General features: G+C 35.7%; 1 protein-coding gene across 1 annotated transcript in view; it reads left to right on the forward strand.

The window, feature by feature from the left end:
- The window catches only part of GRM7 (glutamate metabotropic receptor 7), an 832,554-nt gene that overhangs the window by 574,311 nt on the left and 239,472 nt on the right, over window positions 1–18,771 (forward strand). The window lies entirely within an intron of this gene.

Genomic DNA, 18,771 nt, shown 5'->3' on the forward strand with positions numbered 1-18,771 from the left:
CCAGGGACTGAACCCATGCCACAGCAGTGACTCAAGCCACAGCAGTGACAATGTCTGGTCCTTAACCACAAGGCCACCAGGGAACTCCTGAGACTTTGAAAAAGCAATTTTAACAATTAATATTTATTGAATGCTTGCCATGTGCCAGCCACTAGCTTAAGCACTTTACATAGATGATAATTATCCTCACAATGGGAATTATATTTTTATACTCATTTTTAGTTCAGGAAATTGAAACCCATCTTAATTTTTTTCATCCTCACCACAACCCTCTGAAATAGCTGGCTTTTTTTTCCTCACTGTTTTGTAAATGAGAAGGTGGAAGCAGAGGAATGTACATTACAACTCCTTGCCCAAGCTCCTGTGGCAGTTCAAGATTAGAGAGCTCAATTCTGCCTCATGCTCTTTGTCACTCAGTCAGAAAGAATCCAAACCCAGGTCTGGCCTTTGTCACCATTTTTTTTTTTTTCTGTTCTGAACCACCTTCCTGGGTAGAGACACATAGCAAATATTGTATAATGCCATGACACTCAGGATCCAGAACCAGCCACCACTGTGATGCCTGAGAAAAGGAAGGGAGTGATATGGGTGGCCTAAGGATTCTGCTTTTGTGGGTTGTCTGCCCTGAACTTGGTGTCTGAGAGGATCTCTGTGTTATAGGCTTGTCTGCCATTCAGTTGTATGGCGAAAGGAGTGTATGTCTGTTTACCTTTAAATCACTGAGTTGCTTCTCTACCCATAAGTTGAGAAAGGCTATAGCCAAGGGAAAAGCAATTGTCCTTGAAAGAGAGGTTTCACTTATCTGATGGGGAAAGATTGCAATGAAATAAACTCTGAGCGAGCATATGTTCCACTAAGACCTACTTCACTTCTCTAGGACAACCTATCTACTCTTTTGCCTATGTCTAACTTTCTTCTGATTTTAATACTGAAATATGTATGCCTTTATTAAAACAGGGAATTATATATCATTGGCTCTGTCCTTATCATTAACACTCATGGAAAGAAAGGATTTGGGATGATGTCAATGGGATTTGTGACCCTGGTCTTGTCTTTCATAAGGAGAGCTTTGCATACTACTTAGAGTCCTTGAGAAAACCTAAAGTGGCAGAACCCCAAATTCTGTCAATTCTATAACCTTAATATAGTGATAATAAATTCACATATCTTTAATTTCTTTTTAATTTATAGACGATAGGTATGCATTACTAGTCTTGATTATTTTGTTGCATAATTATCGAGTGATTTGGTTTGCCATCAGTTGCTGAATCTTTACTGACATTGCTTCCAAAGTTTGTGGCTATATACAAAACACATTCAGATATATCTTAAGACTTCTTGCTCTTTGCTGCTTTTGGATTACTTTCTGAGGGTGCATTTCTCAATGTCATTAAATGGAGTAGTAAAGAATGAGGACTTTGAAAACAAACCACCTTAAATCAACTAAGTTTCCTGCTCTATCCTAGTTATGAAACCTAGCACCAATGAGCTTGTATCTCTGTGCCCTGTTTCCTCATTTGTGAAATGTAGATGATAATAACCCAAGAGAGATTCGTGTTTTGAAGGTCAGCACTAAATGAGTTTATGCAGTTGACCCTTGTACAACAGGTATTTGAACTACATGAGTCTACTTACATGCAGATTTTTTTCCATAGTAAATATTGCAGTACTACATGATCCATGGTTGGTTGAATCCAAGGATATAAGGAACCACAGATGCAGAGGACGTACTATAAGTTATATGAAGATTTTTGGCTGTATGAAGGGTTGGCACCCCAACTACCACATTGTTCAAGAATCAACTGTACAAGAAAAGTTCTTACTAGAATGCCTGATGTACAGGAAACATTAGATAAGCAATCATAAAATACACATTACCTGTTTTTATCATTGCCAATTCAGAGTATAATTTTTTTGACAATTGCAATGTATTGTCAAATTATTCTCTGAAAGAGCTGTATTAATCTATCCAGCCACCGGCAAAGCTACTGAAATGTTATTTTGATTTGCATTTCTTAGAAAACTTGCAAGGTGGAGTATTTTTCCATATGTTTGAATACTGATTTATCTTCTTTGTGAGATGCACCTTCAAGTCTTTAAATTGTTTTAATATCCCCTGTGTCGATTGAGTATCCCTACAACTCAGCAGGGTAGGCAGAGCTGATAATATTTATAGTCTACTGAAGGGAAAGATAAAAGCAATGTCCATAGAGGTTTAATGCATGATTTTCCCAAAGTCACTTGGCTGGTCTAGCAGAGCTGGGATTTAACCAAAGTATTTTGCCTTACTCTTGAAAACAATGACTCACAGAAGTGGCACCTCCTGGCATGGAAGGATTAATGCTATATGGAAAAAAAAAAGAAAAATCAACATAAATGATGCATAAATTTTTCCTATAAAAAAAGTTGACCTTAAAAGAATATGATTTAAACAACTCATAAACTGTTTCCTTTAGCTCATATAGAAACCATGAAAGGGACCTTATGCTCTAATTCCTTGAAAAATGGATGAAATGGCAAAGAACTAACTACATTTAGAACTTGGAGGCTGTTGTGTTCTTGAAAAGTATAAGTTAATGGCTGTGACTTTTTATGATTATTTAAAACTATATATATATATATATAAATATATATATATAGATTGATATGTATATATCGACCTACAACACTTTGTTATTTCAAATGCAGAGTAATTTGATATTTGTATGCATTATGAAATGATCACTACAAGAAGTTTAGTTACCAACTCTTCATAATACAAATTTATTACAATATTGTGACTATATTCCTCATGCAGTAGATTTCATCCCCACTACCCATTTATCATTTAATTGGAGGTTCGTACCTCCTAATCTCCCTCACCTGTATCACTTGTCCCCCACCTCTCTCACCTCTGGCAGCCATGTATTTGTGATCTGTATCTATGAGTTTGTTTCTGCTTAATTGTTTGTTCATTTGGTGTTTGGGGCTTTTTGGTTTGTTTGTTTTTCATTTTAGATTCCACATATACTTGAATTTGTATGTTGTTCATCTTGTTCTGTTGAAAGCATTTATGTTAATATAATACCGTCCAAGTCCGTCTATGATATTGCAAATGGCAATATTTTTTTTTTCCTTTTTTATGGCTAATATCACATTGTGTGTGTCTGTATCTGTGTGTGTGTATGCAACTTTTCTTATCCATCTATCAATAGACACTTAGGTTACCTAGGTTGTTTCCATATCTTGGCTATTATTTAAAAAAAATCTTGGTGTTACCATTGTGGCACAGTAGAAATGAATCCAACTAGTATCCATGAGGATGCGGGTTCAGTCCCCAGCCTCACTCAGTGGGTTGGGAGCCAGTGTTGCCGAGAACTGTGGAGTAGGTCACAGATGTGGTGGTTTGGATTCTGTATTTCTGGGGCTGTGTCTTAGGTTGGCAGATGTAGCCCTGACTCGACTCTTAGCCTGGGAATTTCCATGTGTTGTGGGTACAATCCTAAAAAGCAAAGAAAAAAAAAAAAGAAAGAAAAAGAAAAAAACAAGTCTTCAGTGAACATAGGGGAGCATGTGTCTTTCCAAAATAGTGTTTTTGTTTTCTTTAGAAAAGTACCTAAAGGTAGAATTTCTGGATCATACAGTAGTCCTATTTATAACTTTTGAGAAACCTCCATAGTGGCTGTACCAATTTATATTTCCTTTCTATACTAGCGGAGCTAGGGCTCCCTTTTCTACATATCCTTTCCAACACCTATTATTTGTTGCCTTTTTTCTTTTCTTAAGGTCCACGATTGTGACATATGGAAGTTCCCAGGTCCAGGGTAGAATAGGAGCTGGAGCTGCTGGCCTATGGCACAGCCACAGTATCTGAGCTGCATCTGCGACCTACATCACAGCTCATTGCAGTGCTGGATCCTTAACCCCACTGAGCAAGCAAGGGATTGAATCCATGTCCTCATGGATATTAGTCAGGTTTTTAACCAGCTGAGCCACAACAGGAATTCCTATTTGTTGTCTTTTAAAAATAGTCATTCTGAGAGACATTCTGCTGTAAGAGATAATACATTGTGTACTTGTGATTTCCATTTCACTTATTATTAGTGAGGTTGAACATCTTTTCATGAGTTGGTTGGCCATGTGTATGTCTTCTTTGGGAAAATGTCTATTCAAGTCCTCTCTCTGCCTGTTTTTTTTTGTTTTTTTTTTTTGTCTTTTTTTTGTCTTTTTGCCATTTCTTGGGCCGCTCCTGCGGCATATAGAGGTTCCCAGGCTAGAGGTCGAATCGGAGCTGTAGCTGCCGGCCTACGCCAGAGCCACAGCAACGCGGGATCTGAGCCGTGTCTGTGACCTACACCACAGCTCACAGCAATGCCAGATTGTTATAACCCACTGAGCAAGGACAGGGATTGAACCTGCAACCTCATGGTTCCTAGTCAGATTCATTAACCACTGTGCCACAATGGGAACTCTGCCTGTTTTTTAATCAGCTTTGTTGGTTATTGCTTTTGATGTTGATTGTATGAGTTCTTCACTTTGGTATAATAACACTTTATCAGGTATTTTACTTGCAAATATCTTCTTCCATTGAGCAGGTAGCCATTTTGTTTTGTTGATAGTATCCTTCACTGGGCAAAAAAGGTTTTTAGTTTGATGTAGATTCATTTCTTTATTTTTGCTTTTGTTTGCCTGTCTGAAGAGGCATATCCAAAAAATAGTGCTAAGGCCAATGTCAAAGAGTTAGCATAGTGCCTGTATTTACTTCTAGGAGTTCTATGTTTTCAGGGCTTACAAGAAGATTTCAATCCATTTTGAGTTTACTTTTGAATAGGGAGTAAGAAAACTAGTTAATTTTCATTCTTTTGCATGAGGTTCAATTTTCCCATCACAATTTATTAAAGAGGATATTTTGCCTGCCTTGTGTGTTCTTGCCTCCATTGTTGTATGTTAATAGCCTATATAATATGGACTTATATCTGGGCTCTTTATTTTCTTCCATTGATCTCTGCATCTTCTTTTGTGTCAGTTCATACTGCTTTGACTATAATAGTTTTGCAATATAGTTTGAAACAAGGAGCTATGATACTTCCAGCTCTGTTTTGCTTTTTCAAGATAGTTTTGACTATTTGGAGTCTTTGTGTTTCTATACAAAATTTTATTTATTTATTTATTTATTTATTTATTTATTTATTTATTTTTGTTTGTCTTTTTAGGGGCATACCCATGGCATATGGAAGTGGCCAGGCTAGAGGTCAAATCAGAACTGTAGCTGACAACCTACACCACAGCCACAGCAACACCAGATCCACACCACAACTGCAACCTATACCACATCTCATGGCAGTGCTGGATCCTTAACCCACTGAGTGAGGCTGGGGATCAATTGAACCCATATCGTCATGGATATGAGTCAGGTGTGTTACCACTGAGCCATGAGGAGATCTCCTTTAATAATTTTTTTCTTTTTTTTTAGGTTATAGTTTATTTACAGTATTGAGTCATTTCTGCAGCACAGCATAGTGATTCAGTCATATACATACACACCTACACATTCCCTTTTTCATATTATCTTTCATCATGGTCTATCCTAAGAGACTGGATATCATTCCTGTGCTATACAGTAGGATCTGATTGCTTATCCATTCTAAATGTAATAGTTTGCATCTACCAACCCCAAATTCCCAGTCTCTCCCATTCCCTCTCCCTACCCTTGGAAACCACAAGTCTGTCCTCTATGCCTGTGAGTATATTTCTATCTTATAGATAGGTTCTTTTGTGCCATATTTTAGATTCTATATATTAATATCTATAGTATTGTCTCTTTCTGCATCACTTCACTTAGTTTGATAATCTCTAGCTGTATCCATGTTGCTGCAAATGACTTTAATTTGTTCTTTTTATGGCTGAGTAATATTCCATTGTATATATGTACCATTTCTTAATCCAGTCATCTGTCAATGGACATTTAGGTTACTTCCATGTCTTGGCTATTGCGAATAGAGCTGCAATGAATTTTAGAATTATTTCTTCTAGTTCTGTGAAAATTGTCATTGCTATTTTAATAGTGATTTTATTGATTCTATAGATTGCTTTGGATAGTGTGGTCATTTGCACAATATTAATTTTTCCATTCCATGAACACAAAACAATTTCTCATTTGTTTGTGCCATCTTCAGTTTCTTTCACCACAGTCTTATAGGTTTCTAAATGCAGGTCTTTTACCTCATTGATTAGATTTATTCCTAGGTATTTAATTCTTTGTGGTGCAATTGCCAATGGAATTGTTTTCTTCATTTCTCTTTGTCACAGTTCATTGTATATAGAAACATAACAAATTTCTTTATAGTAATTTTGTATCCCGCATTATAATGAGTTTATTCGTTCTAATATTTTTGTGTGTCTCTTTAAGATTTTCTCTCTGCATGTAATATCCTGTCATCTGCAAACAGTGACAGATTTACTTCTTCTTTTCCAGTTTCAATACCTTTTTTTTGCCATCCGATTGCTATGGCTAGGACTTCTAATTCTGTGTTAATAAAAGAGGCAAGAGTGGATGTCCTTGTCTTGTCCTGATTTTACAGGAAATTATTTCATTTTTTCACTGTTGAGTATATTAATTGTGGGTTTTATAATTGTCCTTTGTTATGTTGAGGTATGTTCTCTCTATATCCACTTCATTGAGAATTTTTTTCATAATTGTATGCTGAATTTTGCAAAAAAAAAAATCTTTCTGATCTAATCAGTTTTTTTTTTAAATTTTTGAGGCCAATGCTCTAGTGCTCCCTTATTGATTTTCAGATGGATGATCTGTCCATTGATATAAGTAAGGTGTTAAAGCCATCTGCTATTATTGTGTTACGATAAATTTCTCCCTCTAATCTTTTAGTAAAATGATCCCTAAACTGTGTGGTTCCACTTATATATAGATGTCTTTCAAAACTAAATACTACAGTTCTCACAGTCTATGTTTGGTTAAATCTGTAGTTGTGGAAGAAATGCAGATATGAAAGGCTGCCTGTAAGTTATATGGGATTTGACCCCCATGTTATTCAAGGGTCAACTGTATTTGCTTTATGTATTTCTGGGCTCCTATTTTGGTTACATATATATATCTATAATTGTTATATCTTCTTGTTAGATTGATACATTTATTATTTGTAACACTTCTCTCTGTCACTTGTTATAGTCTTTGTTTTAAAGTCCATTTTGTGTGATACAACAATTGCTACCCCAGCTTTCTTTTTATGTATATTTACATGGAACAATTCCCTCACTTTCTACCTGTGTATCTCTAGCTCTTAAGTAATTCTCTCGTAGGCAGCATATATATGGGTATTGTTTTTCTTTAAGCACTCTATGTCTTTTGATTGGAGCATTCAGACCATTTACATTTAAAGTAATTATTCATAAGTATGTAATTGTTTTCTGGTTGTTGTGTAGTTATGTTTTTTTCCTTCTCTTTTTTTATGTGTGTATCTATTATAGATTTTTGGTTTTGGTTACCATGAAATATAGTTTCATATACATATAAATATATGTGATATATATATAAATATATTATATGTGTATATATATATACATATGATACATGTGCTGTATGTGATATATATGTGTGTGTGTATACATACATATGTATGATTGTTTTAAGTTGATAACCTGTTAAGTTTGCATGTGTTCTAAAAACCCTATGTTTTTAGTTCCCTCAACACATATTTAAATTTTTTTTTTGTTGTCTTTTTAGAGCTGCACTGGCAGCATTTGGAATTTCCCAGGATAGGGGTCAAATCAGAGCTGTAGCCACTGGCCTACACCACAGCCTCAGGAATGCCAGATCCAAGCAACATCTGTGACCTACATCACAGCTTATGGAAATGCCAGATCCTTAACCCACTGAACAAGACCAGGGATTGAACCCATGTCCTCATGAATCCTAGTCGGGTTTGTTACCTCTGAGCCACAATGGGAACTGCCACATTTAATGCTTTTGTTATTATATGTTACATCTTTGTTTTGTGGATTTCTGAGCTACTTCTTGTGAATATAATTTTCGACTTTTGTTTTTAACTTTTCTACAGGCTTAATAAGTTTTTTGTCTACTCTCTTAATTGTATATTGGTCTTTACCAATGAGATCTTTCCTTTCATAACTTTTTACTGATAGTGCTCTATATTCCAGGCCCTGTTTTGGGTTCTGGGTATCTAGAAATTTTGAAAACCCAGACTTGCTTCAGAGGAGGTCAGCATACATATATATGTATTTTGCCTTTTTATTTATAATCACTAGCATTGGGTACAGAACTCAAGTGGAGTTAAATTATGGCTTTTTCTTTTTATTTATATTGTCATTAGACTGATAATTCTGAAAAGTCCTTTCACATCCTGCAGTGGAATCAATTCCTGTATGCCTTTTCTCTGCATCTCACATGGCAAAAGGATATCATACCAGTGAGATCAAATCATTCCAACCCCACCATATGCTGGTTTTGCTTCAAGGAAGTAACTTTGGGCACTGGAAGTCAGATGACCCTCCCCATATGCCATAGCATCTATACTGCATGTGCTCCTTCATAAATACCTAGGAAGAAGAATCATTTTCTAAGCCCTGAGAAGACAGATGAAAACTGCATTTCAGCAGAAGCATCTGAGTGGAGCTGTGAACAGTGATAGAAGGGACGGCATTGTGTTAATATCTGTGTCCCTTGGCTCTAGTCATATGTCTGGCATGTACTGGGGGGTGGTCCCTTAAAGCCAACTGACTCCATCTCTTTTAGTTTTCCCTGCCAGTTTCCCCCTTTTTTAAACCCAGTATTCTTCTTAATGTTCTTTTTTCCCCATTTTTCTTCCTCTTCCTCCTCTCTCATATCCTGATATATCCCCTTCTTCTTGCTCCTTTTCTTCCTTAACTTCCACCTTCCCCATTCCTCTTCCTTATCTTCTGTTTCTTCTCTTCCTACTCCATTTTTTCTCTTCTCTTTCTCCTACTTTTATTTTTGTAAACATACTATCTTTCAAACAAACCAAAAAGCAGACTAAATAGTGGAATGAATCATCACGTATCCATTACTGAAGCTCAACAGTAGTCACTATACAGCCGTTTATGTTCACATGTACACTGCATGTTTTCCTCTCACCTCTGGCCATTTCAAAGTAAACTCAGACATTTAATTAATTTTAATGTTTCAGTATTCTCTCTAAAAGATGAATACTCTTAAACATATAAAGTAAATGGTATTTCCCATTATAGCTCAGTGAGTTAAGGACCTGACATTGTCTCTCTGAGTATGCAGCTATGATCTCTGGCCTTATATACACATAAACACACAGAAAAAGAAAATCAATAGCTTCCATTATCATAAAAAACTCCCATTTCTCCTAAATGTCTTTACATCATTTATTTGTACAGGTAAATTTAAACCAAATCTATATACCACATTTGTTTGACATGTCTTAATCCTTTTTAACATTTTTTAATGTTTCTCTCCACACTCTTTTAACTTTTGCAATTTATTTGCTCCAGAAACTAGGTTATTACTATTTGTGTAGAATTTCTTACATTTGCATTTTGTTTTGTGCACCTCTGCAATGTTGATTTACTTGTTTGTTTATTTTCTCTATTTCCTATAAAAATTAGTTGTTAATACTTCTAAAACTTCATTAGGTTCAGGTTGATCTTTCTTTCCTCCCGACTTCCTTCCTTTCTCCTCCTCCTTCCCCACCCTCCTCCTGTTCTTCTTCCCCTTCTTCTTCTTCCCCTTGTCCTCTTTTATTCTTCTCCTTTTCACTCTCTCTCTTTCTCTCTCTCCTTCCCTTACCCTCTTGTTTAGGTTTTTTCTCTTTATTTGTGTGGCAGTCTGTTTACTTGACAGAATGTTTACCAGTTGCTACCATACATTTATTATTGCCTCATATCAGAAGATACAAAATCTGCATTATGTGTGTGTGTGATGTAAAGATCAGAACTGAAAAGGGTCATATTTAGGAAGTGGCAGATACTAGAAGCAAAAAGCTAATTTGACATTTTAACTAACCCTGAAAAGTTGTTTTTTTGTGTGAAGTTTTTAGTTTTATGTGCTCTCTCTTATACATACACACATATACAATGTCATTTTCTAAATTAAGACAAATAACTTTCTAATGTCTAAAGCAAAGGAGATGGAAGATGGGAAGAAGAAAGAAGAGGATTAAGAGAATAAAGGAAAAGATTAGCTATGTTTCCAGTAGAGTCCCCCTGATCTCTTGACTCTAAAGTTCTTATTGGCTTCAGTATGTCAACTCAGAATTTTAGCAGCTATTGATGATGATTGCACAGGTCCATTATTTCACCTGGTATTGAAATTCATTCATAAATAAATTGGTTAATTAATATTCTGAAAATTCATCCTAAATGGAATTCCTGGAATGGCATTAACAGAATATCAGAGGGTCAGAACCTCATTAATGAAGGGATTCCTCCTGAGGAGTGGGTTAAGAGAACAAGCAGTGATATAACAGTTTGCATAGAAGATGCAACCAGAACTGTGTAAACATAGATTTAGCTTAAGGAATCCAAAGAGAGAAAATCTAGGTGAGAAATGGAAACTGAATCTGTATACTTCTTTAAGAAACTCCATCTTGTTCTTGTTTAGTGTAGCAATTTTCTTGTGTGAATTCCAGAAGCAGTGTTCTTACCTTTACTCAGTCGACTGGCATTACCTATAGTTGACTGCTCTTGGAAATAAAGTCCTTGGTTTAGTCTCTCAAAACACCTTCCACACATTTGGATGTGTGAAACTTGGCGCTGAGACATTCCTTTCTTCCACTCTGGAACCCATTATGCATTGTAGTAAATCTAAACCTACCCCACAGGTTTCTCACTGCATAGATCTTTTCTTGCACTTATCTGGAAGTAGAAAATGGGATTTCAGAAAAAAAAATTCAGTTGTAAGTGACAACTAAGTAGTTCTCCAAGAGGTATCCTGCATGGAAAATGTTTAGAAATGAGGGTTTATGGCTAGACATTGTTTTTGTCTTTTGCTGGATTCCCTTTTAAATCTTTAACAGAGTACTCAGTGTGTCCACTGCAAAATATTGATATTAATTATTTAATTGCACATTTTGGTCATCAAAGTTGGAAGATCCTTTAGCATTTTTTGTTTTGTTGTTGTTGTTGTTCCTCTCCAGACTTTTGGTGATTTTTCTGGGCATTGACTTTCCCACTTACAGAGAGATCAGGGAAGAATATGATGGTGGTTGTCAAAACCATCCATTTCTTCTCTGCAAGAAACTCAAAGCAAAACATTCTCAGGGGTAAGAGGCTGTAAAGATCATGGCTAGATGAAGTTTAAGATTATTTGTGGCACTAAAGTAAGGTTGAAAATTAAAAGAATCAAAGGGGAAGACTCCAGATTAATTGCTTTTCCATGTGCAGATATGGACAGAACCATTTAGTAAATGGTCTATAAGGTGTAGTGAAGTAACAGAGAGGCAGGGAATGGTTGACAAATAGAAGACATAATAGTATATTATCCAAGAAAGTGTTGTGAGGGTTAAACATGAAACCTTGAAAAGTGCTTAGCACAGAGTCTAGTGCTCAGGAAGAAAACAGTATGACCAGGAACCCCAACATTCTTTTCACAAGCTGCTCATCTCATTCAACTCTCATGGAGCCTCGCCTCCAAACACAGGCACAGCAACAGTGAAGGCTTTTGGTATCAATCCAGAACTTCTGACTTTGCTTCTGCTATTTCTTGCCATGTGTTTTTACTCTGAGATTCTATGAATAGGGTCATTGTAAAATAAAATAAAATAAAACAAACAACAACAAAACTAAGAACATTTATATAAAACTGAAAATTTTTCTGCTGTTAACATTCATCTTATACAGAAAAATGTATACCCATGCAAGGAAAAAAAAATATATAGGCAATTGAGCTATTTATTTATTTACTTTTAAATGCTGAAAGGGACTTCAGTAACTTTTTAATAAGATTTGCTGAGTATCTGTAACATTTTTAGAATCCTGCAACATTTCCCAGTGCTCTGGGATATCCTGCTTTCTGTACATCCTCTTTACCCAGAATCTAGCAGTTTGTGCATGACCAAAATACACCCGGGGTCTATGTTCAAAAAGTGATGTATTATTTTCCTATATTTATCAGAGTATTTATCATTTGCAATGTAGTCAAGCTGTGGTATTTTAGTTAATTATACACAGTACTACTCAGGACTTTAGCCTCAAGAAATTTTTATTTGAATTTTTATTTTAATTGAATCCAGAGTGACATTCAAAGAAATGTAACTGTATAATGCAAAATTTTAAAGCACAGTCAGCATAAACATGCATAAATTCAGAGAGGTCTTTTCCAATGCTCAGAATTGCAATTAATAATTGAAGTCAAAAACAAAATCACAATTTATCACTGCCTTAGAAACATATGGTAAACATTGGGCCAGTCGTTCAAATTGGCAAAACCTTTCTGGTAGGTTTTTCAGTTGGTGTTAGCAAATATCTTTCGTTTATTTCCTGCCTATGCCCTCTTTCTCTTGGGTTTCCCATTGCAATGGGATTGTTTCTGTTAATAATTTCAAATACATCATATCTTGCATTTCCTCTGCCTTTTTTCCCCCTCCCTAATAGTTTGCTCATTTGTTTCAAGTAAGAAATATATTCTGAGAAAACAGATGTTAAAATGGGCAAAAGAGAGAAATGCTCAGCTGAATGGACACTAGAAATTCTGGTCATGAGAGAGTTTGTAGATTATTCTTGTGTAGTACAACTGACAATTTACTCAACAGAAGCTTAAAAGAATGTGCATTTTGTAGATAAATATTGGACACTTTGGGAAAAAAAATAACAGTGCGGCAGAAAATCAGGAGATTTTAAAAGGAAGCCTTCTTTGCCTGCTGGAGAAGTGAAAAAATAATTAATATTTCAGATTTCTCTTCATTTCATCTAAACTTCAGACCCTTTCCTAGGAAACATGATGAAAGGGATGAAATTCATTCAAGCAAAGAATATGACAACTCAGTTATTTAGAGAGTTTGAAAAAATCAGCTGTTAACTGAGAATTGATTGAAAGCGCTTCCTTTTTTTTTCTATTTTCATCTACATTGTTAAAAATATTTCCTGAAAGTAGATTTTTGGGGCACTTATTTTTTGGGGGGAGTGTTCATGCTAGTCCCTTGAGGTGTTACACAAAGGTGCATGAATAAAAACTGTAGTCTTAAAATAAACTTGGAAAACATTGAGTATCAAGTTTTAGTTAAGCGGATAAGTCGTTGAATATGTCACTTGGAAAAAATAGTGTAGAGTAATTTTAGGCTTGGCTAACTCATGGCTCAATTGTATTTTCTTATTCCTACCACATTTTTATACTGCTGTTGTTGGTTTTCTGTGTTTGCCTCAGGACCAATGACTAAAGTGACTAGAGCGATTGCAAGGTGTGTGGAGAGGAGGTCGCACGCACGCGTGTGTTAGGGGTGCATAATATTTATGATACAATTGAATGTATCTCTCTTAAGGACAAATATGCTCTCCCAATAAACTCTTTTCTTACATCTCATTGTCTAGAGTTATAACCCATGCCTATTACTAAATATGCCCTTGCTGAGGAAATTGGATTGGCTTAGAGAAATAAGGATTAACTTGGGAGAGGTCCAGAAGCCCTCACTCTTCGGTGGCTGCCTACACTTGGAGAGAACCAGAGTTCAATGAGGGGAGGGGGGCTGGATGGGAGGTGAGAAATCAGAGACCCTGAACTTGGCACACAGTTGCTACTGACACAGAAGATGCAGTAAATTTAACCTTCTGTGGTTGTCGTTGTTAATGAACTTGCCAGTTGTGATTTTCCTAATAAAAATCTACATTTTTCATGTCCTGGTAGCCCCAAAGACAAGTGTAACTCCATTACTCACAGCCTTTAATAAGACAACATACCTGTGACTCTTCAAGAGAGGGTTAAAGCCTATAACGTTTCACATACAATAAAACATTTAATTATTTAAAATACTGCAAATTATTTTTCTGATATGAATGTCTTTATGAATGCAGTGTAGATATTGCTCTCCTGAATTGCTAGTCTGAACTCGATTCATAGTATATATTTTATAGTGGGCATAATGCCTTCAAGATTGCCTTTTTAAGTACCATAAAAATAAGAGAAATTTGTAAAGTAGTAGGTTATAAAATTAATATTAGAAAATGAATTGCTTTTATAAAATAAGTATGGTAAAATATTAATATAAGAATCTAGTTGGTGAGTTCACTATATAGTTCTTTTAACTTTGTTCTGTGTTTAAAATTATTCATCTGGAGTTCCCATCATGGCTCAGTGGTAACAAACCTGACTGGCATCCATGAGGATGTGGGTTTGATCCCTGGCTGCGCTTAATGGGTTAAGGATCTGGCATTGCTGTGAGCTGTGTATGGGTCACAGGCACAGCTCAGATCCCACATTACTGTGGGGTAGGCTAGCAGCTGTAACCCGGATTCAACCCCTAGCCTAGGAACTTCCATATGCCATAGGTGTGGCACTAAAAAGCAAAAAAAAAAAAAATCATGATAGGAAGTTGAAAAATAATAAAACAACCAGAACAAAACAAATAATAGCTTTTATGGATGCAACCAAATACCAGTGGAAATACTTAGCAGAGAAAACCGTATTTACAGAAGCAAAACTAAGTAAAATAATAAAACTAACTTTCCACAAAATCCATGTGAGAAAAATTTAGGAAGCAAAAGTAGGTGTGAGCAAATGGAAATTCTCACCTTTGTAGAGATATCTGTTCCAGCAAAGTTTATAAACACAATATAAACCCAATAAATGTAATATCAAATTAATTTTATTTTCTCGAGATAGATAAGTAGTTAATAAAGCACACTTGAGTAAATGAATATAACCAGGATAACAAATAGAATTTCTAATAAACAAAAATATCCAGAATATTTGAAAACTCCTAGAAGAAAACATAGGCAAAACACTCTCTGACATCAACATCATGAATATTTTCTCAGGTCAGTCTCCCAAAGCAATAGAAATTAGAGCAAAAATAAACCCATGGGACCTCATCAAACTGAAAAGCTTTTGCACAGCAAAGGAAACCCAAAAGAAAACAAAAAGACAACTTTCACAATGGGAGAAAATAGTGTCAAATGATGCAAGCAACAACCGCTTAATCTCTAGAATATACAAACAACTTATACAACCCAGCAGCAAAAAAGCCAATCAATCAATGGAAAAATGGGCAAAAGACCTAAATAGACTGTTCTCCAAGGAAGATATACAGATGGCCAGCAAACACATGAAAAAATGCTCAACATCGCTGATTATGAGAGAAATGCAAATCAAAACTACCATGAGATATCACCTCACACCAGTCAGAATGGCCATCATTAATAAGTCCACAAATAACAAGTGCTGGAGGGGCTGTGGAGAAAAGGGAACACTCCTGCACTGTTGGTGGGAATGTAAACTGGTACAGTCACTATGGAGAACCGTTTGGAGATGCCTTAGAAATCTATACATAGAACTTCCATATGACCCCCCAATCCCACTCTTGGGCATATATCCAGACAAAACTCTACTTAAAAGAGACACATGCACCCGCATAGTCATTGCAGCACTATTCACAATAGCCAGGACATGGAAACAATCCAAATGTCCATCAACAGATGATTGGATTCAGAAGAGGTGGTATATATATGCAATGGAATACTACTCAGCCATAAAAAAGAATGACATAATGCCATTTGCAGCAACATGGATGGAGCTAGAGAATCTCATACTGAGTGAAATGAGCCAGAAAGACAAAGACAACTACCATATGATATCACTTATAACTGGAATCTAATATCCAGCACAAATGAACATCTCCTTAGAAAAGAAAATCATGGACTTGGAGAAAAGACTTGTGGCTGCCTGATGGGAGAGGGATGGAGTGGGAGGGATCCGGAGCTTGGGCTTATCAGACACAACTTAGAATAGATTTACAAGGAGATCCTGCTGAGTAGCATTGAGAACTATGTCTAGATACTCATGTTGCAACAGAACAAAGGGTGGGGAAAAATGTAATTGTAATGTATACATGTAAGGATAACTTGATCCCTTTGCTGTACAGTGGGAAAAAAAAATCGGTCAGGTGAGAGATGGACTAACTCTGACAGATATTAAGATATGATATAAAGACTTCATGGAGTTCCCATCATGGTGCAGCAGAAACGAATCCAACTAGGAACCAGGAGGTTGTAGGTTCGATCCCTGGCCTCACTCAGTGGGTTAATGATCCAGCATTGCTATGCGCTGTGGTGTAGGTTGCAGATGCAGCTCAGATCTGGCATTGCTGTGGCTTTGGCATACGCCCACAGCAATGGCTCGGTTTAGACCCTTAGCCTGGGAACCTCCATATGCCGTGGGTGCAGCCCTAAAAAGACAAAAGACAAAAAAAAGACTTCATAACTGAAACTGTAGTGTTGGCCCATGAATAGACAAACCAAACAGTGAAACAAATTTCAAAATCCAGAAATAGATCTAATTACACATGACAACTTGTTATATAGTAAAGGAAGCACTTCAAACCAGTGAGAAGAGATGAACTTGTGTATGTTATAAAAACTGGATAGCTATACAGAAAAAGATAAAATTTTTTGATTCTTCATACTGCATATCAGAATATATTCTACATGGACAATATGACTAAATTTAAAATAATAAAATTTTATAAAAGAACACATGGATGGCATATTCTGTACTCTGGGAATAGGGGAATTTTTTTCTAACCATGATTGAAAATCCAGAAGCAATAAGAAAAAAAAATTGATAATTTTTTAAGAAGAACAATGTTTAAGCTAATATAATTTTACTTGGAAAAGACCTAAAGTAAGTAAAAGATAAATTACAAACTAGGAAAAAATATATGCAACTTAATCTCAGATAATTAATATGCTTTAGTAACAAAACACTTTTAATAATAGAGAAGAAAATGACCAATTATTTTTATAAAAACATTTTGTGGAAAAGAAATACAGTAACTTTTAATTATAAGCAAAGATGTTCAACCTCTGCCATAATAAGAAAAATGAAAATAAAAATACACCATGCTAGCATCTCTTGCATATCTGTTTAACATAAATACACATTTGAGGACATACTTGGTTGTTGAGGTGATTGGGAAATGAATATTTTCACTGTTTTTGCTGATGGGAGAGCAAAATGGTACAAACCAGGTAGAGGGGAATTTGCCAATATTTAGCAAAATGCACATGAATTTACTCTGTCATAAAGCAATCCTTTTTCTCAGAATAAATCACCAAAATATTCAGAAAATAATTAAAAAAACATTTTTTGCCTAAGGCTGTTCATTATATTATGTTTTTAGACTGCTGGTTAGACACAGTTATTATTCTAAGAGGGTTATCTGTATATTATGAAATAAAACAAAGGAATAGTTACAATGCTGTCATTAAGAACCAGAATTTTCCTCATGAACAAAGTGAGGTAGAGGTATAAAAATGTCAATAGAAATAAGAACCCCATAGTCCAGAATTTGAATTGGATGTGGCAAGATGGATTCATGATGAATTTTATCTCTTTCCAAAAATGAATCCTGCTCGGCACACACTGAAAAGGCCTAGACCCATTGAGGACAAGTGAGCGTGAGGTTGATTGGAATTTAAATGAGATACAGATAAACGCAGAACCCTCTGCCATTTGAGATATTAATATGTGCCTTGAAAAGGAAAAGTAAAAATTCACGTAATTTGGGGAAATTCTGAACTTCCTTCTTGGGAATTTAGGCTGTATTAAGTACTCTGAAGCAGTCTTCTCAGTGCAGAAATCTAATAATGTTTAACACAGTAGCTGTCAGGAACCCTTTGTTTTACAGGGAAAAGACTGGGTTTGTACAATCCCTATTGTTTCTTCCCTATACACATGTGTCCTAGAAAACAATTTCAGGAATATTGCTGCAAAATTGAAATTCAATCTGTAGATAATTATTTGTCACAGAGGGACAAGAGGTCTAAAAAGAGTTCCTGGTATTATCATGTACTTAATGAATGAATAATTTAATAGAAGTACTGTTTAGAATCTACTAGAATCTAAATGCTGGTGTTCAGTGCTGGGATATAAGGAAAGCAAAAAAATAAAGAAAAGGTAAGTCTGGGAGACCAACTGACAAAGAATTAACATACAGTGTTTTTATTAATTTTATAATAAAGATTTGAAATACTTTCTGAATACCTTTCATTGTGACTGAAAGGCTAATTGTACGTAAACATTGGATTGTGCCATGGAGAGAGAATTAAGTTATGATGGACAAAAGCAAGGAGGGATATTCCTGGCAAATCAAAGAGCATGAGCAAAGGTAATGTTAGAGTTAGTGACATAGTCATGAAAAAATAGCCACACTTGTCTGGAGCTGACTACTGAGGTGTCTGCCTAGGGAAGGAGCAAGCCGGGGGCAAGAAGTTGTTGAAGTATATCTACCATGTGAATATGTCTGGAGCAAAGAAAAAAAAAATAATTGTAGGAGAAGGGTAAGATAGAGCCAGCAAAATGAGAGAAATATTGGTTTTGGGTTCTGACAAACATGAGCCACATGAGCTATCCTCATTGCTCTACCTGTCCGTGACCTCGGGAAGTTGATTTAATTTCTCGAAGGCTCAGTTTTCCCATCTGTATAATGAGGATTAATAACATTTAACTTGCAAAGAGAGGATATAATAAAAAATAATGTATATAAAGTCTCCAACACACTGGAGGGCACTTAATCACCATCAGTTCTTATTGTTTTTAGGCAGATAAGAACAAAATAATGT

Source organism: Phacochoerus africanus, chromosome 1, assembly GCF_016906955.1.
Source record: "Phacochoerus africanus isolate WHEZ1 chromosome 1, ROS_Pafr_v1, whole genome shotgun sequence".
Classification (NCBI taxonomy): Eukaryota; Metazoa; Chordata; class Mammalia; order Artiodactyla; family Suidae; genus Phacochoerus; species Phacochoerus africanus.